General features: G+C 42.9%; 1 protein-coding gene across 1 annotated transcript in view; it reads right to left on the bottom strand.

Annotated features, from left to right (window-relative positions):
* FRY (FRY microtubule binding protein) overlaps positions 1-25,587 on the bottom strand; it is a 286,128-nt gene extending 260,541 nt beyond the window's left edge. The window contains exon 1 of the mRNA XM_069969891.1: positions 25,523-25,587. The gene's annotated coding sequence lies outside the window, so the exon portion shown is untranslated. The remainder of the gene's footprint in view (positions 1-25,522) is intronic.
* Between the last annotated feature and the right edge of the window lie 265 nt (positions 25,588-25,852).

The following is a 25,852-nucleotide window of genomic DNA, read 5'->3' as shown; positions in this document are numbered from 1 at the left end:
AATTATAAATGATTATACCAGAAAATAATATATTCACATTTTTTTGCAACACTCTCAATTTTTGTGCAAAGCATAAGAAAAGTAGCAATTTTTTTTAAAACTTTTTTATACTTGATAAATTCCTCCCAAACTCAAAACCCTTTAAAGTTCATTGTTATTTCTATGCTGAAAGTGCAAATAGGTTCTTGTCAATCTGGCGATCGCAGAGGTCACCACTCATGGACCCCACTGATCATCACTGTGGACGTCAGAAGTCTGTTAGAAGAGCAGATGGTTGCTTTAAGCCATAGTCAGCAAGGAAACAATTATGGATTAATTATTAACGAGACATTAATGAATCCTGAGCCTGAGTCATAGGCCTCACTGTCATCACTGCTACATAGTCATAAGAAGCTTCATCTGCTATATGCCTGCACGTCAGATAAATGTTATTTCTCCTCTTTAGACGTCTTCCAAGTAAGGGTATGAGCACACAGAATACGCACGGAGACTTCACCGGCGAATAGCATTGACTTTATGGGACTCAAGCGGAACTTCAAGCGGAAGCCGTGCAGCGGAATCCACTTAAAACATCTGCGCGTATTCCTTAGTGTGCACATACTCTAAGGGCCCTACTACACGGAGCGATAATCAGCCAAATTGGCCCGATTTGGCCGATTATCGCTCCGTGTAAAAGAGACGATCAGCCGATGAAACGATAATCGGCTGATCGTTTCTTTAGGTCCTGATTTAAATCATCAGGCCACCAACCGTGCATGGCTACGCGTAACAGCAATGCACGGCCGACAGCTGACGATTCAACAGTTTACATAACCTGTCCACGCTCCAGGTCTTCTCCTACGCTGTTTCCTTCCCGGTCCCAAGCACTGCAGCTTCAGAGTGAGCGACGGTCCCGGCCAGGGAACATGGACAGGTAATGTAACAAACTGTTTGAGCAAGGCCTGCATGAACATCGCTAATGATGTTCGTGCAGCCCTTGCTAAACGATTATCAGGCCAAGTAATAGGCCAAGTAAGCGAGCACCAATCTAGCAGATCATCGCTCATTTACAGTATTGATCGGGCCTTCATTGGCCCATGTAATAGCACCCTAAGTGTCAGTAGTAAGTATACGTCCAGCACAGTAGAATAAAAGTACATTGTCTGAATCTCTACTATTCCCAGCAAAGTCATTCATGTATAATACAGGTGCACCCTGTAATGCGCTCTTCTCCCTTGCTGGAATGGCTACCTCCCAGGACTGTAAACACACTCTTTCCTAATGCTGAACCACAGAACAGCTAATAAAATATCCAATGATACAAACCACTGCGATTCACTGCAAAAATTAAAAAAACAACAACAACAAAAAAAAAACATGTTATAATTGCACAAGATTGCACAAGGCAAAGAATGGAATGATTAATTCAGGGACGTTGTTGTCTTCATTACTTGATCACAGAGAAATGAAACCTCCCTGGACATTTGCATTGAAATGATTATGCAAAAGACTGTAAAGCAATCAGATTCGTGAGCGCCGCACATCCTGGATTCACAGTCAGCTACTTGATACGGCACAAAACCCACTGAGAGCAAATGAATCTGGACCATCTGTGCTACAAATACCAGCGGGACAAAGACTTCTCTACAGACCTACTTCTCTGTGCTCTACTCTGAAATCCAGGAGAATAGGGGCAGCTATCTGTTAGTCGACCAACATAGAATCTGTCATCACTTTGTAGCTTGTACTCCATTCATATGTATTATATAAGGGATAATAATAGTTTCGCCTTAGTGTATTGGAAAGGAAAATGCAGAGAATCTCTCTAAAGGCGAAGTGTTCTGCATGGTATATACTGCGGTCATGGGTCACACGGCTTAATCAAAAGGAAAAGGGAAGGACAAAGACTATATACTACAACACAGACATAAAGAGGAGTGATATTGTGTATCATGTATTCTGTATCTGGATGAGATTTGGTGGCGGAATACATTTCTGTGATAAAATAGCTTTATTTATTGACTTATTGTATTCAACAATGGATCTAACAGTTACGGAAAAGAATATATACAGTAAATGTATACCATCTAATAAAGTGATAACTGACTGGGAGCCAAGGGCCAGTCTTTAGTTGGATTATTTAGGTACCTAACCCCCTGCACAGCCACCATAGAAGACAAACAAGTAAGAAAAATATATCCACCTTAAGGACTATTGTAATTTTACTATCCCCCATTCCAAAGATATAATCTCACCCTGGTCTGTCTGGTACCCATGTATCATCTACTTCCTTCCCTTAGGTAATATCTACATTCCCCAGGTCTCATGCCCCTTAATGGTATCATGTCTCCATCCTTCATGCCAAGTATCACACCCAAACCTCCCTATCATCCATATACTGGTATCTCCCCAAGTAGGATATCTCCTTCCTCTGTCCTCCATCCCACAATATCATCTTGTTCCCATCTCTCCACTTTCTTTAAATCCCATCTTTTTCATTTACTAAGTATCCTCTTTGAACGTATTTGGATCAAGAGATGTTGAGTAATGTGTTGATGTACTGTACCAGGCTATATTCCTAGTGGCAGCAACAGCGCCCCCTGTGCTATGAAGTAATAAGCCGTATGCCAGCCTTAGTCCCTGGGGAGGGCACCTTTATAAGATACCTTGCTTTTCCCATCATATAAAGTAATGGCCTATTGCTATATGCCATCAAGTGGACTGGGTTAGCCCTGCAACCTCTTTTTTTCTCAGGATCGGTGAGTGTCTGACCTCTGGGACCTTCACCAATCTTAATGTGATTACATTATCTATATGCCGCTAATTTAAAAGATGGTAATAACCATTTAAAGGGTTATTACCATCTGCAGATAATGGGGGAGATTTATCAGACATGGTATAAAGTCCTCACAGACTCTTTGGAAAATGAAAGGCGGAATTTTATTGGTTGCTAAGGGCAACTGAGCCAGTTTCACTTTACACCATGGGGGAGATTTATCAAACATGGTGTAAAGTGAAACTGGTTCAGTTGCCCTTGGAAACCAATCAGATTCCACCTTTCATTTTCCAAAGAGTCTGTGAGGAATGAAAGGTGGAATCTGGTTGCTAGGGGCAACTGAGCCAGTTTCACTTTCCATCCATATAATAGGGAATATTAATCAGACCCCCATCAATTAGCTTATTTCCCCTATCTTATAGATAGTAGATAACTTCTATTGATGGGAATACCCCTTTAATGACATCCCAGACACTTAAATTCATGAGATATGATATCCTTTGATAGACTGAGGCCTGCATATAAAGCTGACATATTTTGACATAACAACATGGGAGTATACAGTATTTTGGCAGATTTACTATATGTGTTTCTCAAGGTGATCCATAAATGTGTACATGCCATGTAGTATTATCAATACACAGAATCATCACTATAGATTGCTAAACAACTCCAAATGGAAAATAGTCGTGATTTTACTATGCCCGGTCTCCACTCTCTAGGACACAATACACGACCATTGTTAGTATAAACAAATTCCACGGCTCTCGGAATTTTGCATCCCAAACACAAAATAGAAAATCAGTTCTATTATTAGAGTAGTGCAATGTCCAGGAAATGGAACTCCTTCAACATACAGTAAATGTTGCCTGTAAAGATATCATAGAGGCAGACAATGTGGCTGTTTTGGACCCCTGGAGGGAGGAGACTCACCCCAGGTTCAGTGTGTCACGTAAAATGGGGGCTAAGAACCTGTGCAGGGATCTACCCCCCATAGACTAGGGCAGGGGTACTCAACAACTTTTAGTGAAGGTCCACTTACCGGGGTCTATTGTCAGGTGAAGGTCCAAGCTGAACATTAAGTAGGAAACGTGTTTTGTTAACTTTTCACAAACATTGTTGAACTATTTACATACACTTGCTTATTAGCGGGAAAACTGTCATTTTTTCTCTTTCACCAGCCCTTTTAAATTAGGTGCAATGGGGGTGACTGCCCCAGTAGTATATAGCCCCTCTGTGCGCTCTCCCCCAGTAGTATATAGCCCCCCTGTGCGCTTTCCCAAGTAGTATATAGCCCCCCTGTGCGCTCTCCCCTGTAGTATATAGCCCCCTGTGTACTCTCCCCCTGTAGTATATATGCCCCCTGTGCACTCTCCCCCAGTAGTATATAGCCCCCCTGTGCTCTCTCCCCCTGTAGTATATAGCCCCCTGTGTGTGTAGTATATATGCCGCCTGTGAATGTGGCCAAAACCACTCTCCCATTTCTCTCCCAGTAGTCATGGCTCCCAGTAGCTGTTACCAGGATTATTGCCCATACGCCTATTGGTTACCGCATGAGGGTCTGGTTTCAGCTGTGGTGACGTACAGTAAATTTGGGAATGCGGCCTGTTACTGATCAGATTTCAATTTGATGTTCAGAAACTAGAAAATCATGATGCTAATTGGTGAGTGAAGATGGAGGTTTCAGGTTCAGTGCCTAGGGCAGCAGCAGCTGGTAATATGGCCCTGGGAATAGGGAATCAAGTTGGCAGAAATCAGCTAAAATTCACAAGAGCCTCTACATTATTCTTTATTAATAGCCTATGCTCCACTATTAGGGTGGGTTCACATTAAGGAATTCTCGCGGATAAACTCAGCGGAATTCCGCCGTCTGTACGCGCTCACGAATGCGTGCCTTTCCGCCGGCTCCATAGACACCATTCTATGGGACGGCTGATTTTGCATTCCGCCGAAAGAACTGACATGTCAATTCTTTCAGCGGAATGCGGAATCAGCCGGCCCATAGAATGGTGTCTATGGAGCCGGCGAGCGCGTACAGCCAATGGAATTCCACTGAGTTTTTCTGCGAGAATTCCTCAGTGTGAACCCACCCTAAAAGCATAACAAAGTCTGGAGTGCCCATTTAATTACTAACCTTTTTTGTAGCTGTTTTGGCAACTAAACTTGGCCACCAGCATTCCCAGAAGATGATATTCCTATTAGACAGGACTGCACACTCTTTACATCTAATACTTGCCAACCATACCTTCTTTTAAATTGGGTAGTGCAGGAGAACGACTCGAAGTATACGCCTATCGGAAGCTATGATATCATATCTGTCTATGATGTAGTCTCTATGGGCAAACATAAATGTTAACGCTTTATAGTGTAATATTTAGTAATACATGTTACATTTGAGGATACATTGCATAGGTCTGAGTTCCCGCCCGTATAGCACAGAGTGACATTCACAGTTCTGCTGGTCTTCATTGGAAACCATCAGCAAGCTTGTGATCAGACAAACCCTTAACAACAGTAACAATTATGAGCTTGTTAATTATTTAAGACATCAAACTGTATTGCTAAGTAGGTTATGATCACAAGCCATAGTTCTGATTCTATAATTATAAGATGTGTATAGTTCAGTAATGAACAAGCCTGCAGCACTGCACTATAAACCCACATATAAGTATATTACTAACACCACATTAACCTTATGATCTCACTGCACAATGCAGTTCCTGTCTATAGGAGACCCAAGCCCTCCAACCTACAGCTCTACCGATAGGGGGTGCAAGTAAACAGTAGGAAATAGGGGTGGAAATTTAAGGTGAAATTTTTTTTCCCACCTTACTTAATGTTAGAACCACTATACCTGTCTGAGATATCGACGACCTAGACACAAACCATAGTTATATGAAAGAACATTCTGAAATAATAAAGATGATGGTAGACCTACATCCATAATAGTCATGAAATATGTAACAGTCCATACATGAGTAATTAACAGTGGCTGTAATGTCTACATCAATCTTTTAGCAGTACTATGAATCCCCTACAGGTATTGTACCTACACAACGTGTCCAATATGTACAATGCATTGTACTATATTGGGGAACAAGATTATATGCAATTCCTTAAAACACTTTCATTAGCTGAATGACTGTAAAGCAAACACAAGGCAAAGAGGAAGAAGAGAAGCTGTGGGCAAACCATATCCCCTACAGTAGCCTGTATAAACAGGCTACGGGCAGTTTAAGGGTAGCTTCACACGCACCGGATTCGTAGCGGATTTCACGCTGCGAGTTTGCATCGAAATCCGCTACGGATCCATGTAGTGTGAAGTTCGATAGGGTTACAGTACATACTCGCAGCAAAATTTTCATCTTGCTGCGAGAATGTAACCCGGCCCTTTTAACCCCCCCCCCCGCAGCCTGGATCCTGCAGCATACATTACCTGCTCGGCGCCACGGCTGCATGTGAGACTCTCAGCTTCCGTCGGTCCCGCTCAGCCAATCAGTGATGCTGTGCACTGATTGGCTGATGGGGACCGTCAGAAGCTGGGAGCCTAAGATGCAGCTGCGGTGCCGAGCAGGTAATGTATGCTGCAGGATCCAGGCTGCGGGGGGTTAAAAGGGCCGGGTTACATTCTCGCAGCAAGATGAAAATTTTGCTGCGAGTATGTACTGTAACCCTATCGAACTTCACACTACATGGATCGGCAGAGGATTTCGATGCAAACTCACAGTGTGAAATCCGGTACGTGTGAAGCTACCCTTCACATTGAACATGGTATAGATGATCTTCTAGCTGAGGTAGCCATACCTGGGACCCCGAATAACCATGAGTACAGGGCCCCTATTTGGCTTTGAAAGTGCTGCCCCAAACTGGACCTTTGTGGACCCCAATGCAGTGATTGCGGGACAATCCCTTTAAGTCTGTAGCCTAAGATCTCTTATGCAGTATGGCTCTTCTCTAGAAGCACGAGCACTGGATCTCTTTTCCAATTGGAGGGAGCTTCCCCATGAGTCACTCTGCATACTTTTTTTTCAAGGAGCATTGCATGGCCTACAAGATTCCCAACACCAGCTTGGTGCTCTCCCTACGGAGCCACATTACTCCTCCCAATTCCATAAGGACATATACATAAAAATTGTGACATCTATCATCATCATAAACACAGAGGTGTTGTTCACTAGAAACATAACTCAGTACAGGCAGAGTGCAGTACGCCCAATGCACAGGGCTCTGTCATTGCATGGGCCTAAGAGACAGATGAAGTAGCTCTATGTTAAAAATCTAAATGTTCCAATGTACCAATTCTCTGATTGTACTGATTCTCCTACTTGACCTATAAGAGGTCCAGAATAAAAAGACCAGGCCACATGGCAATTTCCCTTTAACAGTAAGGCACAGAGTCAACTGGAAGTGCATAGAAGATTCTTGGTCCTTGACTACAATTCATTTATTATAATTGAAATCCAAAGTGGAAATCTATATGCAAGGCCATTCACCTTAAAGAGTACACTGTGTGGAGTTTTCCCTTAAGCTTTTATGTACAAATAATGGATTATATTGATCAGTGCTGTAATAAGGGATAGGCCTGACTGGCATTGTGTAAGATTATCAATAGTGTAAGTAAAGTATATGACATGTCTGGAGATAACCAACAACTTATATTATGCAATGGTATAAAAAAACCTCCTCTACTGTCTTCGTCTCAACAGAATTGTCCTGAGGATAAGGCCTTAAAGTGTACCTGTCGTTATAACTTTCAAAATGTAAATCAACAGTAGATGTGATATAAAACAAGTTTTCAATTTACATTCATAATATTTTTTCTAGTTATCATGCTTTAAAACAAAGCTGTACTTACTTGTATCCAGGTCCAGTCTCCTGAAGCTTTTAAGTCTTGTGCTGGTTGAAAAAACAGACTAAACACATGAAGTCCCGTCCAGTACAGAGAGTCACAGCTTAACCCCTTAGCAACCCATGACGTACCTGGTACGTCATGGTGGCGCGGGGGGTGTTCAGAGCGGGGTCCGGGGGGAGATCCGTTCTTCTTGCCGGCCCGGGCCTCAGCGTCGCACTGACGCTGATCCCGGCTCGGCAATAGATTGCTGTGGCCTGCAGCAGGCCATAGCAATCTATCACCGATATGATGGATCATTGCTGTGTATATACACAGCATTGATCTCTATGAGAGATCAGTGTTGTGTATATACAAGTCCCCCAGGGGGGCTTCTAGTTTATGTAAAAAAAAAAGTAAAAAAGTGTTTTTATTAATAAAAAATTCCCTCCCCTAATAAAAGTCAGAATCACCCCCCTTTTCCCATTTTATAAATATAAATAAATAAATAAACATATTTGGTATCGCCCGAACTATTAATTAATCACATTACTGATCTTGCACGGTAAATGGCGTCAGCGTAAAAAAATTCCAAAGTGCAAAATTGCGCATTTTTGGTCGCATCAAATCCAGAAAAAATGTAATAAAAAGTGATCAAAAAGTCGTATATGCGCAATCAAGGTACCGATAGAAAGAACACATCATGGCGCAAAAAATGACACCTCACACAGCCCCATAGACCAAAGGATAAAAGCGCTATAAGCCTGGGAATGGAGCGATTTTAAGGAACATATATTTGTTAACAATGGTTTGAATTTTTTAAAAGCCATCACATAAAATAAAAGTTATACATGTTACATATCATTGTAATCGTAACAACTCGAGGAACATCCATAACAAGTCAGTTTTACAATAGGGCGAACGGCGTAAATGCAAAACTCCCGGAAATCAAAACAAATTCGTTTTTTTTTTTTTAATTTGACAATTTGACAGCGCAAATGATTTTTTTCCGGTTTCGCAGCATATTTTATGGAAAAATAATGCCTGTCACTGCATAGTACAATTTGTTTCACAAAAAATAAGCGCTCAAATAAGTCTCTAGGTAAAAAATGCAAGCGCTATGGACTTTTAAACATAAAATGGAAAAAGCAAAAGTGCAAAAACGAAAATTGGCTTTGACCTTAAGGGGTTAATGTGTCCATCAATCACATGACTGCCTTCTCTCTGTGAGGGCTCGGATGGCCTGGGATACACTGGACTTCCTGTGTTTAGACTTTTTGAGAAAAAAAAAAAAAAAGAGTCAGAAAACAGGAAGTTCTGTGTTCTCCATAATAACTAAAAAAGAAATAATGAATGTAAATTGCAGATTTGCTACTGATGATTTAGGTTTTGAAAGTTATAACGATAGTGACACTTTAATATAAAGTTAGGGAAAGTAGCCTAGAGGAGCACCATGGTCTTCAGGACATTGGTAATCCAAACTAATAATTGTAGCTAATGGTGCGTTTACACAGAGAGATTTATCTGACAGATCTTTGAAGCCAAAGCCAGGAAGAGACTATAAAAAGAGAACAGGTCATAAAGGAAAAACTGGGATCTATTTTAAAATCCATTCCTGGCTTTGGCTTCAAAAATCTGTCAGATAAATCTCTCTGTGTAAACACACCATAAATCTGATACTGCAGCTTAGCTCATCTAAGTGATTGGTTCTCTTGTTTTGCTGATTGATTGAAATTCAGTTGTAAGTCAGTAAGAACTAGCCCTGGAACTTCACCGATAAGGGTCCTGTATATAAGCTTCAGGCGTCATATGTAATGTCACTCGAGACCTTGCTATTAAAGCATGTATGAGATATTCTACAGATGAACCCTTTAAAGGGGTCCTCTAGTTCTTAGTTAATAGAAGGGGGTCCACTGTTCACAACCCTTTCTAGCCAGAGTAGAGAGTATGTAACTAGTAACTAAGTATTTAACTTTTTGGAAGCAGCAGATTTACATTTTCCCCGGAATACCCCTTTAAGCTAGCAAAAGTTATGCCTCGTGAATTTAGTTGAGAGGGGGTCATAGGGGTAAATTTACATATAGTTCTTCCTTAATCTGAGGATTGTTGAGCTATTTGCTGGGTGTGTAGATGTACCCATTATCATTGTGGTGCATTTTGTAAATAGTTTAACAATGAGGAATGGTAATCTGATACAACTTGATGTGATTATAATACGCAGCTTGTTTAAAGGGGTTTTCCGATGATGAGCTATACACAGGATTTCTCATCAGTCACTAACCGATGAGATGTCGACAACCGTCACCCCCACTGATCAGCTGCTCACTGTGTAGATGCTAGACAGCTGATATGTGTGGGTTTCGGTTGTCAACCCCCCCTCCCCCCAATCCTGTGGACAGCTCATCAGTATGTTGTGCACGAATAAACCCTTTAAAGCTAGCCATATAGATACTACAGCAAGCTCCTGATTCTCCCATACAATTGCACAATTGGCTCAGCCTGAATGGCAAAGGGGGAGAACATTGATGGCAGATTCCAGTGATGGTGGCTGTCCACCCAAAAACCAAAAGAATCGGGGACTTGAAACCCAACATGTCCAATTTTTCTCTTCCATTGCTGGAGACAGGAGGACACCATATACATTTAATGGTTGACCAAACCAACTAAAATTAGTGGCCCATATCTAATGCCAACTATAAGGTCAACTATACAGACAGGACAATGCGATCATGTATTGCTGAGGATGCAGCACTCACGCATTACTGATAACAACTTATTATGTAGATCCAACCTAAATAGCGATATACACAGCTCTGTCTAATCTGCCCAATTCCCCAGTATTATTCTATCTTACAATAAGTCTTATTTTTTCCAAAAATTTTTAAACCAGCGAAAACTGAGAAAACAAAGCACTAAACCTATTGTATTTCCTCCACATCCATCACTCCCGGAGGTTGTTTTTCTCTCTGAAGTGTTGATATTGAGAATGGAAATCCCATTTTACGCCTCAAGATGCTGAGCGAGCATTATTTCCAGGCCTTCGCCGTTCATTATTTGCAGTGCACTCATGTGACGGGGAGGAGAGTCCGCCTGCACCTGTTCACGGCAGGTGGTGTTTTCAAGGCTTTAGAGAGATGCTGCTGTTTATTATCAGGAATACATAAAATTACTCACTAAGAGAAAGGCATAAAAATGAGCAGCTTAAAGGAAAAGGCAGCGCTCTTCTACAGCAGCTCACAACAGCATCTGTATCTTGAGGCATTATATAATGACTAGAGATGAGCAAACTGGGTTAGGGTTCGAGTCCATCCGAACCCGAACGTTTGGCATTTGATTAGCTGGGGCTGCTGAAGTTGGATATAGCTCTAAGGTTGTCCGGAAAACATGGATACAGCCAATGACTATATCCATGTTTTCCACATAGCCTTAGGGCTTTATCCAACTTCAGCAGCCACCGCTAATCAAATGCCGAACAATCGGGTTCGGATCGACTCGAGCATGCTCCAGGTTCGCTCATCTCTAATAATGACCATGAATAAATGAGATTGCTTTAAGAGAGCTGTCATAATATAATAGTCACTAACCATTCAACAAAAATTATATTAGTACCAGCAAATACAAGGCTTTGTGTTATATATTTGTATGCAGCTGCCGCGCTGCACCTCTCTGGGACAGACCTGGCAGGGTCCTCCGTAATAGGTTGCGCAGCCGGGATGATTCTGTATGTTCCTAGTGTGAAAAGGGTTGATTCTGCCTTATGCTAGTTGAAATACTTCTAATCAACGTCCCTGCATTTTCTAGTGATTTCTACCAGCACCTAAATGGTTAACTTCTCGCCTTGCCTGTGATTGACAGCACTATCCTCCTGTCTAAGTTCTTGTCTGTCTTCTCCAATTACTTCTGAGACTGGGACCAGTCACTCACTATGCTTGATACCTGCTATAGCATATACTTTTTGTGCTTATACTCCCTTCCTACCCTGTGATTGAGCTATTGGTAACCTGACTTTTGCTTGTGTCCCTGACTACATGCTTGTCTTCTGACTTGGTCTGTATTTTTGTCCTCTGGTTTTTTAACTCTGGTTTGCCTCAATGATTCAGTTTATTGCCTAGGGATTTTGTACTGGCATTTGCCTCTCCTCGTTTGACCCTAGCTTGCTGACCACCTGCCATTATGTATTTGTCCTTGTCTCATAATTGTCTCGAATTTGTTTCGTATTTGTCTTGTGTCCTGCTCCACCTATATTAGCGTAGGGGACGGCTCAAAGTTGTCCCGTGTTGCCTAGGACACGTTGAGGCAAGTAGGCAGGGACAGTGGTCGTGGGACAGCATCGAGGCTGCACTTGTCTCTTCTGCGTCACCTGTGTGTACCCTGTATCGGAAAGAACCACGGCACTTCGGTATTTGCAAGAATAAGTGAAAAGTTTATTTTAACAAGATGATATACGGTATGTTACTCCGACCATACATAGAAAGTATAAGGCATGAGACCAGGTGCAACGTTTCGGTCCGCTATGGACCTTCCTCAGGCAGTAGGGTCTCTTTAAACGCTGTATGTAGGGAGAGAGGTCGGTGGACACTCCACCGACCTCTCTCCCTACATACAGCGTTTAAAGAGACCCTACTGCCTGAGGAAGGTCCATAGCGGACCGAAACGTTGCACCTGGTCTCATGCCTTATACTTTCTATGTATGGTCGGAGTAACATACCGTATATCATCTTGTTAAAATAAACTTTTCACTTATTCTTGCAAATACCGAAGTGCCGTGGTTCTTTCCGATACAAGATTCATGGGTGAAGAACCCATTTACCACTGAGCACCGGCTTCCACATTTAAGGCAGAGGTGTGCAGCACTGACCCTATACAACTGTGTGTACCCTGATCTGTCCTGACAATATAAGAGAAGAAAAATTGTTGATAACTTATCAAGCTCCTCAAAAACTCTACTCACTTTGAAAAACTACTGTACTTAAAATCAGTCTAAAGAGATGAGACAAACTTTCAGCTTACTGAGGGATCAAGTTAAATACTGGCTATAGAAGCCTATGGAAAGGAGAAGGGAAGTAAGCAGCAGAGGGAGTAAGGCAGAGACACTCATAGATATTGATGTTGTGTTTTGCAATCTATTCACAGATTGCACTGCTTAGTATTGCACTGTAATGTCTTCCATATGGAGGCTCCCCCCTGGGAGAATAGAGGTTCCATGTTTCTGGACGGTAAAGTAAAATGGCAGATGACAGCAAATATAAAAATAGGAGAAACGGGACTAGGAGCAGGCTGTGCAGTACACTTTACTCTCCATTAATGTCTATGGAAGTGTGATTGATTGATTTTGAAAATGTATATATGCTACCATAATCCAAACCATAAATATAATTTAATTCTAAAATATGAGATTGGTCACTAGAGCCTTTTAATAGCATCATCATAGTTCTAAAATCTGCCTTTGTGGTACAATGCTACTGTAATCTGACACGCCTAATTGTATCTGAGGTGATAAAATGTAAAGTGCCTTTCCTGATCTTAAAGGGGTATTCTAATTTAATTAATAACCTAATTAGATTGTGCTGCATCTGTAACAAATTAGAGCATACTCATCTCTCCTGGTCCAGTGCCAGCACTCTAGTCCCAAAGTTTGCTAACCCTAATGTTGTGCTGTCTCGGCTCTCTTGACGACATTCCAAATACACTGCAGCCAATCACTGAGGCTCTTTAGAATATCTCCAACAGAGCAGAGAAAACCCGTCATGAGTGTAAACCGAGGGATGGGGGAAGAGTACTGGACTAGGTGAGACGAGTATGCTCTTGTTTAATTTGATAGCCTATGTAAGCCTATGTTTTATAGCCTAGTTTAATTTGATAACCTATGTGATTCCTGACATATTCTTATCCATCAGGTGTCACTTATCTACAATCTGCTGCCCACTGCCTGTTGTTAGCAGAACTTTGTCTCTAGTAACAGATACAGCAGGACAAAACACAGGAGGAGTAGGTGGGGCTTAGCATGTTCTTTGTGCAAAAGATAAATGATCTGAGAAAGCCTGGGCTATGTACTAGCAAGCATAGCCAGCCTGTCTGCCCCTTCCAACTGACCACTGAGCTGTGAAGTGTAGTCTTAAAGTTATATGTCATGGTTGTAAATAACATACATTACCCCCCTTCCCTCCAGGAGAAAGCCCACTACCATGTAGGCCCCTACCACCCCGTGGGTAATCCCCCTGGTAGTTACCCTCCCCCACTGTAGTCATCTTACGTGGTAGTTAGCTCCCTTCTGTAGGCATCTCCCCTTGTAGTTAGTATCCTCCCACCACATAGGTATCTCTCCTGGTAGTCCACCCCTCCCCCTCCTATATATTTATCTTCCCTGTTAGTTCCCCCCCTCCATACACAATGTCATGTAAAGAAACCCCCCTGCCCTCATGTAGGCAATCCTTTGTAACAACCCCCCCCCATAAAGGTATCCTCCTGTTAGGTAGTATATGAACCCTCCAACTTACCCTCACTCCCCCCCCCTTCCTCATGCAGGCATCCCCATGTTAAAAAAGAAAAAAAAAATACTTATCTACTTGCAGCTGTGGCGTCTCCTTCCTTTCCCTGCTTTGTGCATGTCACTCATGCACTGGAACGCTGGGGAATGGAGCGGGCTCTTGCTGCGTCTGGACACGAGAGTGATGGCTCCTGACCCCGTCAATCACAGCGCTAAATTTAACTGCAAGCGTTCATCAGGAGCACTCGCAGTTAAAGTGCCGGATCCGGATGGCAAAGACGCCATGTAAAGCACCCAGGAGGCCCGCTCGGCGGCTGGGCACTGCAAGTGATGTCATCTCAGGTGGCTTGGTCTATTAAAGCACTGGGCCACCGGGCCCCCAGATGTGACGGGACCCTCTGGCTGCTACAGCGGTGGTTTCGCCTTTGGACATGGCATAACAGTAAGGACTTTGTGTTGAGCTGTGATTGGCTAAGCAACTAAGGGAGGGAGCAACTATGTTTGCACTTTCACCACTCTGAAGGTTTAATATGACCAAACCAAGCAGGTTTTTCAAACCTTTTTTAACAACAAGTACACTTACAGTACACTGATGTGTAGATATTATAAAACCTTAAAGGCTGGACTATAAGGCTATGTTCACACAACGTATATTTTTGTAAAACCACGGCTGTTGTACAACGGCCGTGATTATTACGAAAATATATGTTACCTTGCTGTCTATGGGATGTGTAGATATTATAAAACCTTCAAGGTTGGACTTAAAAGCTATGTTCACACAACGTATACGTTCGTAAAACCACGGCTGTGATTACTCTGAAAATATACGTTACCATGCTGTCTATAGGCTCCTGGCCAGAGCGAATACACATAGTATACGCTCCGGCCGGGATCGCTAGCAACGCCGCAAACAACTGGCATGTCAGTTTTGTCATGTCAGTGCATGAGAGTTTTGTTATGTCAGTGCACCCTATGGAGCGAGCGGCTCCGGCCACAGGCTCCATAAGGTGAAGTGGGGAGTTCTGATGCGGGCGCGCACGGATGCGCCTGCATTAGAACTCTACGACTGCAAAGATCATCCGTGCGGTACTGTAGTATCGGCTGGGATGATCTTTTCAGAAGCCGGACGTTCCTTGACCTGGCCAGGTCACGGAACGGCCGGTCTCATACGTTGTGTGAACATAGCCTAAGCGTGTATGGCCACCTGTTTCATTAAAAAGACTTTCCTTGTTTTCTCCTAAAACACAGCTCAGAGCCTCATGTGTCTCCTACAAAATCAGAAGGTGTCCTTTTTGGCTGCGGCAATGTTCTACGGGATCTACCTAGATCTGTAATGACAGATAAAGCTGTTTGCATTTCATATACATAAATACATTATTTTCCTATATATAGGCCAAATAATGACGAGGCTTCATCAGATTTTCAAGGTGGGGCGTCCTATCAGAGGGAATGGCCGAGATAATCAGGCTAAATACCAAAGTGTTAATGACATTCAGGGTACAATATCTTAAGACCTACATCAACATAATGATTTCCCATGGAAGACATAAACAATATAATATTTCTTCAGTACGGGAACATTACATGCAAAGAGAGCCTGGTAGGACTGATGTGATTTTCCAAAGGGGAAATCCTCAGTTAATTTCTATTATATACTACTATGTAGCAATGATGGCAAGCAACCAAAGGTAATATTTTGCAAAGATTATAAATTCTGCAAATAATGGAGCAGATTTATTACTGTAGTCATTTCCTGTTTGTTTTGTCGCTATAGCCGGAGTGGTAATCTTTGTTTGCTCATATTGGTCATATGAGTCAAATTATCAACATATCAATCAATAAATTCGAATATGCATCCCTTCCCACATTGATGCACGCTAAATTTCGAAAACCTAAACCACTGCACTGTCAGCTGGCAAGGACACCAGACTAATCCTTCTTACTCACCATTCCACTAATACCACTTCTCTCTGTCAGTCAATACACTAGTTAGGCTGGGTTCACACTACGCTTTTGCAATCCTTTTTCTTTTCTTTTCATTTTTTTTTTTTTTTGCAACAAAAAAAATTGACTTCCATTATTAAAAACAGACGGATCAAAACGGATCCGTTTTTTTTAACGGACACAAAAATGAGGTTGACTACGTTTTTGTGTACGTTAAAAAAAAAACCTGATCCGTTTTAATCTGTTTTGTTAATAATGGAAGTCAATGAAAAAATGGATCAAAACGGTTGCACACAAATGCATCCGTTTTTTCATCTGTTTTTTCAAAAAAAGGATTGCAAAAACGTAGTGTGAACCCAGTCTTCTAGGCATATTCCTATCTAAAATATTTATGGCATATCCACAGGATGTGCCATAAATGTCTCATAGATGCAGATCTGAAATCTGGAAGATTTAAGTCCCACATCCTCCTCAGACTTGGCTGTGGCCACTAGAGGTGTTCAGGAAGCTGACCATCTAGTTTGTGTAAATCCCATTGACATTAATGGGGATTGGCCTAGGATTGTAAGCCACCCTGTCTCAATAATTCCCATTTAATTGTATTCCAGACATTTCAGAACGTTTGTTATGCCACATCTGTCTATTCATCTTCTCTTTTCTCTACATATGTCCACAGCATCACTTTACACTCTGTTGTCTCACCCCAAGCGCAAGATTCCTTCCCTGCTGCACCCCCTGTCTAGAACTCTCCCCCCATTATATTAGACCAGGGATAGGGAACTATGCCTGCTCTGCCACTCAGTGACTGTAACGGTGTCCCTTGAGCAGGCCTGCCACGTTCACATCCCCGGTCCCATCTCAGACCAGGAAGGGACCGGAGTGACAGTACGCAGGTGGCAGCGCTGGAGCCGGGGGAAGTAAGTGGAAGTAATTGTTTTTACCCACCCTGTCCCCGCGTGTTTTGGAAAAAATGGGTCCCAGGATTGAATTCTCCTTTAAGTATTTTTTTCAGTGGACACCGGAAACTTTATTATATGAGTGGAAAGGAAGGTTTATGTAACAGGAGGACTGAACAGTTACTTTTTAGCTGCACAACATATGATCTGTAATTTCCCCGCCATAATTTTTCAATCAAGTTCCATTTCAAGCTCATATTAAAGCTTAGTGTCAGTCAAAGGGAAATAACAATCACATATCACTAGCTAGCATTATGCAAGTGAAGAGGCTTATATACTATTTATTGGATTAAATGTATATGGAATAAAGGTGGATTGATTTTAAGTACCATGGGGGAGATTTATCAAACTGGTGTAAAGTGAAACTGGCTCAGTTGCCCCTAGCAACCAATCAGATTCCACCTTTAATTCAACAGAGTCTATGAAAAATGAAAGGTGGAATCTGATTGGTTGCTAGGGGCAACTGAGCCAGTTTCACATTACACCAGTTTGATAAATCTCGCCCATTGTCTTCATACCGTTCTGGAGATCTGGATTTCTTTCTTATTCATTCAAATCAAATCAATCTGTACCACAGTTATAGACATTTGCACATTCACCTTTTCTGCAATTCTATATAAAATAACAGTTTTGACTAGTCCATTGAAGTCAATGCGGAAAATCCACAACACTGAAGGTCACTTTCTACGCAGATTTGGTGCAAATTATTTTAGCATTGCATCCGACACATGTGGACGTACGCTTATAGGAAATGCATTGAGCTGAAAAAACTGCAGATGAACTATTTTTTTCATTGAGAATGCACAAAGTCTCCATGACTACTCTTCACCTGACAGAAATCAGAAAGGAACATGTTATCGCCATCTCTTAGTAGTAAAGCCTCAGGCTTTGCTTTCTCATCTTAAAAGTCACTTATTAAAAAGACTTTCCCATTTTCAATGTAGACTACAGGGCTTTCTTCTGAAGCTTTTTCTTAGAGGCTGATAAATAATACTCAATCTTTCTTCCTCCACAACACAGGGAAGGGTGGTTCAGGTACTACACTAGGCCGAACATCCTGCATACTTGAATGATCAAGAGAAAGCTGATCAATGCTTTTACCAAAACACTAGGTAGTATAAAACATTTTGAGTGATGTTCTCAATTTTTGGTCAAAAAACAGAAAAAGCCAAATTTTCCCACAAATAGGCAACTGCCTATAAATTTATATTTATATTGGCAGGTACTTTATATTATTATGATTGTAAGGGATATATATATATATATATATATATATATATATATGGGTGTGAGTTACCAATGTCCATTAGCTCCTGATGAAGTGAGCGAAATGTACGTCGGGCTGTTTGTGCTGGAGAGGGATAAGATGTCAGAGTGGTAAATGGTGTTCAGCCTAGGAGTCTGCTATTGTGTTTGGCTGTTTTGTTCCTCCTTTTTCCTTTTTTACTTTTAATTTGGCTTATTAGGCAAATATGCCATTATCTGCATTCAGAAAGACTTTCCCCAGGCTCCCCCCCCCCCCCTCCTCTCTCTCATTCACTGCTCATTATCAGGAAATATTGACTCTTTTACATCAGTCGAGTCCTGTGTAACCTATGGAGAGGGTAGGGGGGAGGAGGGAGATTAGTCGGAGGCAGAGAGCAGAGAACAAAGGATTACCCAGCGGGACCTGTGTGAAAGCTTGTATTCAGAGGTCAGAGAGGTCAGTGCTGACTTCAGAGGAGATAGCCCGGTTATGTAACTGTAAATGAACTCTTTGTTGTCCTGTTTTGGTGCTTCATCTCCCTCCACCCCTCTTTTCTCCATAAGAGAACCATGAAGACAGGGGGGAGAGCTTCAGACTGGTTTTTCATGGTAAAAATGCATTTTTCGGCTAATAAACCCCAATTACAAAGTTTTTTTCTTAAATCGCCTGATTTCTGCAAAAATATTTTTAACGACAGTGACACTTTAAACTTTGGATCTAATTGTCCAGTTATACTTTCCCATATATACAGTACCTCACTAATATCTGCTCCCTTCTCCATTTGTATACCACTGTGCATTTTTATCTCATGTTTTTGCTATTTATTAAATTATTGATTTAATAAAGAACTATATGTATTTACTCAATACATTCTCATTTTTTTTTTGGTTAATCTTTAATTGTAAATTGCAAATTCATGATTTTGTGGCAGATTTTTTTCTCTTGGGTTTTTGCCTAAAAATTTGATACACATACACACATAACCCCCTTCCTCCCATGATCAGTCCTTACACATAATGGAAAGCAGAAAAACCATGGTGGTAAGATGGCCTGGTCAGTCTGAAGTCGAGGATATCGCTGCTGCTCTTATACACTGCTATACCCTCACGGGGTGCGATGGGGTGTGATGACCCATGAGGTGTAAAGGGTGCTTCTATATCTTGTCCATGATGTTGCAGACATTTTTGTTGCAGAAACAGGAAGCCTTTGTTGTTCATGTAGTGGCAAAACACATTAGGCAGGACCAGTTACTGTAGGTGGCATGTAAGCATAATAGTTACAGTAAAGACCTACAGTTTGCCACCGTTTTTCACATAATCAGATGATGCAGTCTTATGAACAGGAAAACAGTTGCTGGTACAGTCTCCTTCAGGACCTTAGGTTAGTTTGTGCCCCAAGATGACTATTGGCTTAACTTATTGCTATGGTGTCTTTGATGGCTAAGTCAGAACTTGTTTTCAGAATTATCTTGACCAGCCCAGTTGTATATGAGTAACATGCAAGTCAATAACACCTGTGAACATACAGTGATCCAGTCTAGTTTCTAGGATTCCACTTCTTAAAAGATCTTTTGAACTTGTTCAACAACACTCCATTTGACTCTGGTGCCACTTTAAGTGTTCCATATTTGCAACAGGGGCATTGCTACAGACTCTTATATACGTATATTAGTCTCCACAAATCCTCAGACATCCATTCCGCCATTTAGCCTTTCCTCTCTTTCTGACAGCACACCGGTATGCTCCTCTATATCTGTCCTGGCCCACACCTCCACCAAGCCTTACATCAGTACAATGTCCTAGTACCCATTTTACAGCTTCTCTATATAAAATGTGGTTGTATGGCTAAGGAATTCTTTGCTTTGTACCATAAACTGTGTTTGGGTATCATATATTCAGTGTACACGAACTGGAGAGAGTGGAACGGCTGCACATCCCATCTATGGCTGATACTAATGCCGGGTCTGGTCCTGTGACATTGGGGTTGCAGGGCCGTTCCATGGCCTCCCTTCCCTGCACGTGCACGCTTTGCGGGGTTGGCGGTCGCTGACCGACACGGTGTGGAGTTAGCGTAGGGACCCGTGTGGACCAGAGGACCTGCGCGGTGGTACACGGGGCAATATGGTTTGATCAATTCATATACAGACACTCTGGTGTTGATTTTTAATATAGGCCTGGCGGCATTAGTATCAGCCATAGATGGGATGTGCAGCCGTTCCATTCTCTCCAGTTCGTGTTTTGCAATTCTCCCTCTCTGAACAGCTAGCACTCCTTTATAAGACCCACATGACCAAAATTAGCAGGATATGTCTGTGCTCACATGTCTGGACCCTATGTCTTCCCCATTCTGTGAGAGCAGCAATGGCAAGTGTAATACCATATCCATACTTGTGTCGTTTGGGGGCAGCCTTCCCCGCCGGTGGTGCTGGCTGGGTTTTGGTGGGGCTTTTTGGGTCTGGTCCTGTGACATTGGGGTTGCAGGGCCGTTCCATGGCCTCCCTTCCCTGCACGTGCACGCTTTGCGGGGTTGGCGGTCGCTGACCGACACGGTGTGGAGTTAGCGTAGGGACCCGTGTGGACCAGAGGACCTGCGCGGTGGTACACGGGGCAATATGGTTTGATCAATTCATATACAGACACTCTGGTGTTGATTTTTAATATAGGCCTGGCGGCATTAGTATCAGCCATAGATGGGATGTGCAGCCGTTCCATTCTCTCCAGTTCGTGTTTTGCAATTCTCCCTCTCTGAACAGCTAGCACTCCTTTATAAGACCCACATGACCAAAATTAGCAGGATATGTCTGTGCTCACATGTCTGGACCCTATGTCTTCCCCATTCTGTGAGAGCAGCAATGGCAAGTGTAATACCATATCCATACTTGTGTCGTTTGGGGGCAGCCTTCCCCGCCGGTGGTGCTGGCTGGGTTTTGGTGGGGCTTTTTGGGTCTGGTCCTGTGACATTGGGGTTGCAGGGCCGTTCCATGGCCTCCCTTCCCTGCACGTGCACGCTTTGCGGGGTTGGCGGTCGCTGACCGACACGGTGTGGAGTTAGCGTAGGGACCCGTGTGGACCAGAGGACCTGCGCGGTGGTACACGGGGCAATATGGTTTGATCAATTCATATACAGACACTCTGGTGTTGATTTTTAATATAGGCCTGGCGGCATTAGTATCAGCCATAGATGGGATGTGCAGCCGTTCCATTCTCTCCAGTTCGTGTTTTGCAATTCTCCCTCTCTGAACAGCTAGCACTCCTTTATAAGACCCACATGACCAAAATTAGCAGGATATGTCTGTGCTCACATGTCTGGACCCTATGTCTTCCCCATTCTGTGAGAGCAGCAATGGCAAGTGTAATACCATATCCATACTTGTGTCGTTTGGGGGCAGCCTTCCCCGCCGGTGGTGCTGGCTGGGTTTTGGTGGGGCTTTTTGGGTCTGGTCCTGTGACATTGGGGTTGCAGGGCCGTTCCATGGCCTCCCTTCCCTGCACGTGCACGCTTTGCGGGGTTGGCGGTCGCTGACCGACACGGTGTGGAGTTAGCGTAGGGACCCGTGTGGACCAGAGGACCTGCGCGGTGGTACACGGGGCAATATGGTTTGATCAATTCATATACAGACACTCTGGTGTTGATTTTTAATATAGGCCTGGCGGCATTAGTATCAGCCATAGATGGGATGTGCAGCCGTTCCATTCTCTCCAGTTCGTGTTTTGCAATTCTCCCTCTCTGAACAGCTAGCACTCCTTTATAAGACCCACATGACCAAAATTAGCAGGATATGTCTGTGCTCACATGTCTGGACCCTATGTCTTCCCCATTCTGTGAGAGCAGCAATGGCAAGTGTAATACCATATCCATACTTGTGTCGTTTGGGGGCAGCCTTCCCCGCCGGTGGTGCTGGCTGGGTTTTGGTGGGGCTTTTTGGGTCTGGTCCTGTGACATTGGGGTTGCAGGGCCGTTCCATGGCCTCCCTTCCCTGCACGTGCACGCTTTGCGGGGTTGGCGGTCGCTGACCGACACGGTGTGGAGTTAGCGTAGGGACCCGTGTGGACCAGAGGACCTGCGCGGTGGTACACGGGGCAATATGGTTTGATCAATTCATATACAGACACTCTGGTGTTGATTTTTAATATAGGCCTGGCGGCATTAGTATCAGCCATAGATGGGATGTGCAGCCGTTCCATTCTCTCCAGTTCGTGTTTTGCAATTCTCCCTCTCTGAACAGCTAGCACTCCTTTATAAGACCCACGTGACCAAAATTAGCAGGATATGTCTGTGCTCACATGTCTGGACCCTATGTCTTCCCCATTCTGTGAGAGCAGCAATGGCAAGTGTAATACCATATCCATACTTGTGTCGTTTGGGGGCAGCCTTCCCCGCCGGTGGTGCTGGCTGGGTTTTGGTGGGGCTTTTTGGGTCTGGTCCTGTGACATTGGGGTTGCAGGGCCGTTCCATGGCCTCCCTTCCCTGCACGTGCACGCTTTGCGGGGTTGGCGGTCGCTGACCGACACGGTGTGGAGTTAGCGTAGGGACCCGTGTGGACCAGAGGACCTGCGCGGTGGTACACGGGGCAATATGGTTTGATCAATTCATATACAGACACTCTGGTGTTGATTTTTAATATAGGCCTGGCGGCATTAGTATCAGCCATAGATGGGATGTGCAGCCGTTCCATTCTCTCCAGTTCGTATATATTCAGAGTATGTACCAATATTTTATATCAGACACTGCTTAGCAGCCTATACTGAGGTATATTATCAGTGCAAGGGTCATCTTTTCTGCTGTGTCCCACAACCAATGGTCACATGTATATGGATTTCTCAATCAATGAGAGCAGTCCCTGGGCTAACCTCTGTGAACCTGCAAAGGGGTAGGCCATAAAACTAGTTTGAATTTGCCAGAAGCAAGTCATTAACGCAGTCCATGCTGTGAGGATAAACTGTACATTCTACTACCTTCTTCTAGTCCAGGGTTGGATAATCTTCTGCGCAAGGGTCCCCTGGCATTTATCATTCTCTTAGTAGGCCTCCAGTCAAAGACAGCGCTGATAGTGCTTCTGTGTATAGTCTAAATGGACTGAGTTTACTTTAAGTAGATCCATAACCCATAGTAATACAGCTATACATTTATCAAAAAAATCATAGGGCCCAATTCTTCAATTAGCCTGCTATTTGGAGTAACCTTAAAGTGATAGTGACCAAACATTTTTACTTTCAACAAGAACTGCTCAGTAAATTTACAGTTGTCTCACAGAATCTTAGTATCAGAAGTATTTTGCTTCACTGAAACAGCTCATTGACATGAGTATGTGGAACCCTAGGATATTATGCTAGCATCACCACTCTGCAATGTGACACATACAACGCACTACTGCACCCAGCTAGCCTTACAATATACCACCAAGTAAGACGCAAGGCATTGCATAACGACCCTTCCTGACTGCCAACTCCTCATCCTCGGAATATCTTTCCTAGTGTAATCACATATGTATCTCAATGGTACATAATTACGTACCATAATACTAAAGGGCTGAATACAGGTGCTCGCACATCACCGCCCTTACAAAGAAAACCAGAAATATAGAGACTGCTGGCAGGCGGCAACCCTTTCTTAGAGTCGCATGCCTTTAAGACTAGTTTTGTTCACTGTTCGCACTCTAGTTCCTAGACAGGATGAGGTTAATTTATATTCAGAAATCTGACTGAAGTTTCCATAGCAACCACTGTATTTCAGTTAATTTAGTAATTTTCAGATTATGTTTATAAACCATGATCTAATGAGATAAAGCTTTAAATGTGCACAGGTGGTGAAAGTGACGAGAGTGAACATGGTAGAATGAGCGGTATAACATCGTGTCTATAGCCGCGCAGCTTATTACATCAGTATTGCATCACTTAAAGGAGAGGTGTAAATATATACTGGCACATGTAACTTAGTATTATAGTTTAGAACTCCATTAACAATTCTACCGCTTATTACTTGGACCCTGTCGGAACAGTTTGCAAGCGAATAGGTTGACGGTTTACAACTACGACCTTAACTGTGTGCTACATATTGTTCTTCAGACTACAGCTCACCCTTCCCCTCCTGGTTGTACAGTCTCTCTCCACCATGATTTCATTCAAGGAAAAATGTGCAATAGAAAAACTAGAAAGTGTGTTCATAGATACAAGGCGTTTACTCTGTGACTTTTTTCACAAAAAATGACCAGGGATTCAGGAGGGGGCTTCTAGTCTCCTAGTAGTCATCTTACTTTAAAGGCAAGCCTGCTGATAGGTTGGAGATTCCACCAATAGAACAAACATTTGTGAAAAGTTGGGTAACTGTGTCGAAATAGGGAACGTCCTCATCTTAACAGCTGATGGATGGTTCACAAATTGTCTGATCCCAGAAAACATATGTAAAATGTAGTAGAGGTACAACTTTGTGTCAGCCTTATACTGTGGAGGCTAACAACCCAACGCAATGAATAGATATATACAGAGAGAGTGATAATGTGTGCCTGTCTGTCTATCTATCTATGTATCTATCTATCTATCTATCTATCTATCTATCTATCTATCTATCTATCTATCTAACTCCTATCTATCTATCTATCTATCTATCTATCTATCTATCTATCTATCTATCTATCTATCCATCTATCTCCTATCTATCACCTCTTTCTGTTTGTACATATCTATCCATTCAGTTGGGTTGTTAGGCTACACTCTCACTATATATATATATATAGAAATGCCCAGATGCCAGCCCATCTTAGAATCCCGAAAACCCCAACAGGAAGTTTAGTTTTCTGGGGTAATTAAACTCTTTTATGTCATAAGATGTTGGGCATTAATAAGAGCTAATAACAATAAAATAAATAATACCAACAACTGCAATAATAAACAAAATAATAATAATAATAATAATAATAATAATAAACAGCAATAAAATAACAACATAGGGAAATGGCACATGTATCTTTCTCCTGTTACCTAGGGCACCCCAGACCCCATTCTTTGGTCAGCTTTAAGACTTTCCTCCCACTCCTCCTCTACTATTTGAATACTATTGATGTACAGGTTTTAGTGGGTAACAACACAGACCAGAAGCAGAGCATACTCCAACTTGTTCCCCACCAGTCAGTAAGACAGACAATAGCATGTGCCCCATTCAGGAGCAGCAGCTGTAACACAAGAAGCCCTAACCCTGCCCCTTGTTACAGTCACTGATACTGAGCAGAAGACAATGATAACAGGATGCAATGCTAGGGGCGCACACAGGAGCCACACAGTGATACAATGTATCCAGTGTTTCTTGTTACCTTTAGCAGGCTAAGGAAGAGTGGTGCTGCTGCATTGTGTCTATGTGTTCTCACTGCTCCTCTCCTTGTTGTTCTATTCTTTAGCACAGCCAGTCCCCCCCTTGTTTCTCCTGTCAGTGTCTGCTCCACCTCTTTCAACAAGCCTAGGCAACCAGTTCTAATGTCCTCCTCCCACAGCATCCTGATTGGGCTCCATGCCTCTTACAGCTTCACTTCTCCAGCTCCTGTCAATCATCCTTACAGCTTCAGAGTTTCAGCCTATAGAGAGTGCACTGGGGGCACTTAGTGCTGAGGGAGTGGTGATGGTGAGGGTCTTTACTGAAAAGAGGG

Source organism: Dendropsophus ebraccatus, chromosome 5, assembly GCF_027789765.1.
Source record: "Dendropsophus ebraccatus isolate aDenEbr1 chromosome 5, aDenEbr1.pat, whole genome shotgun sequence".
NCBI lineage: Eukaryota > Metazoa > Chordata > Amphibia > Anura > Hylidae > Dendropsophus > Dendropsophus ebraccatus.
This window is presented reverse-complemented; position numbering and strand designations above follow the sequence as displayed.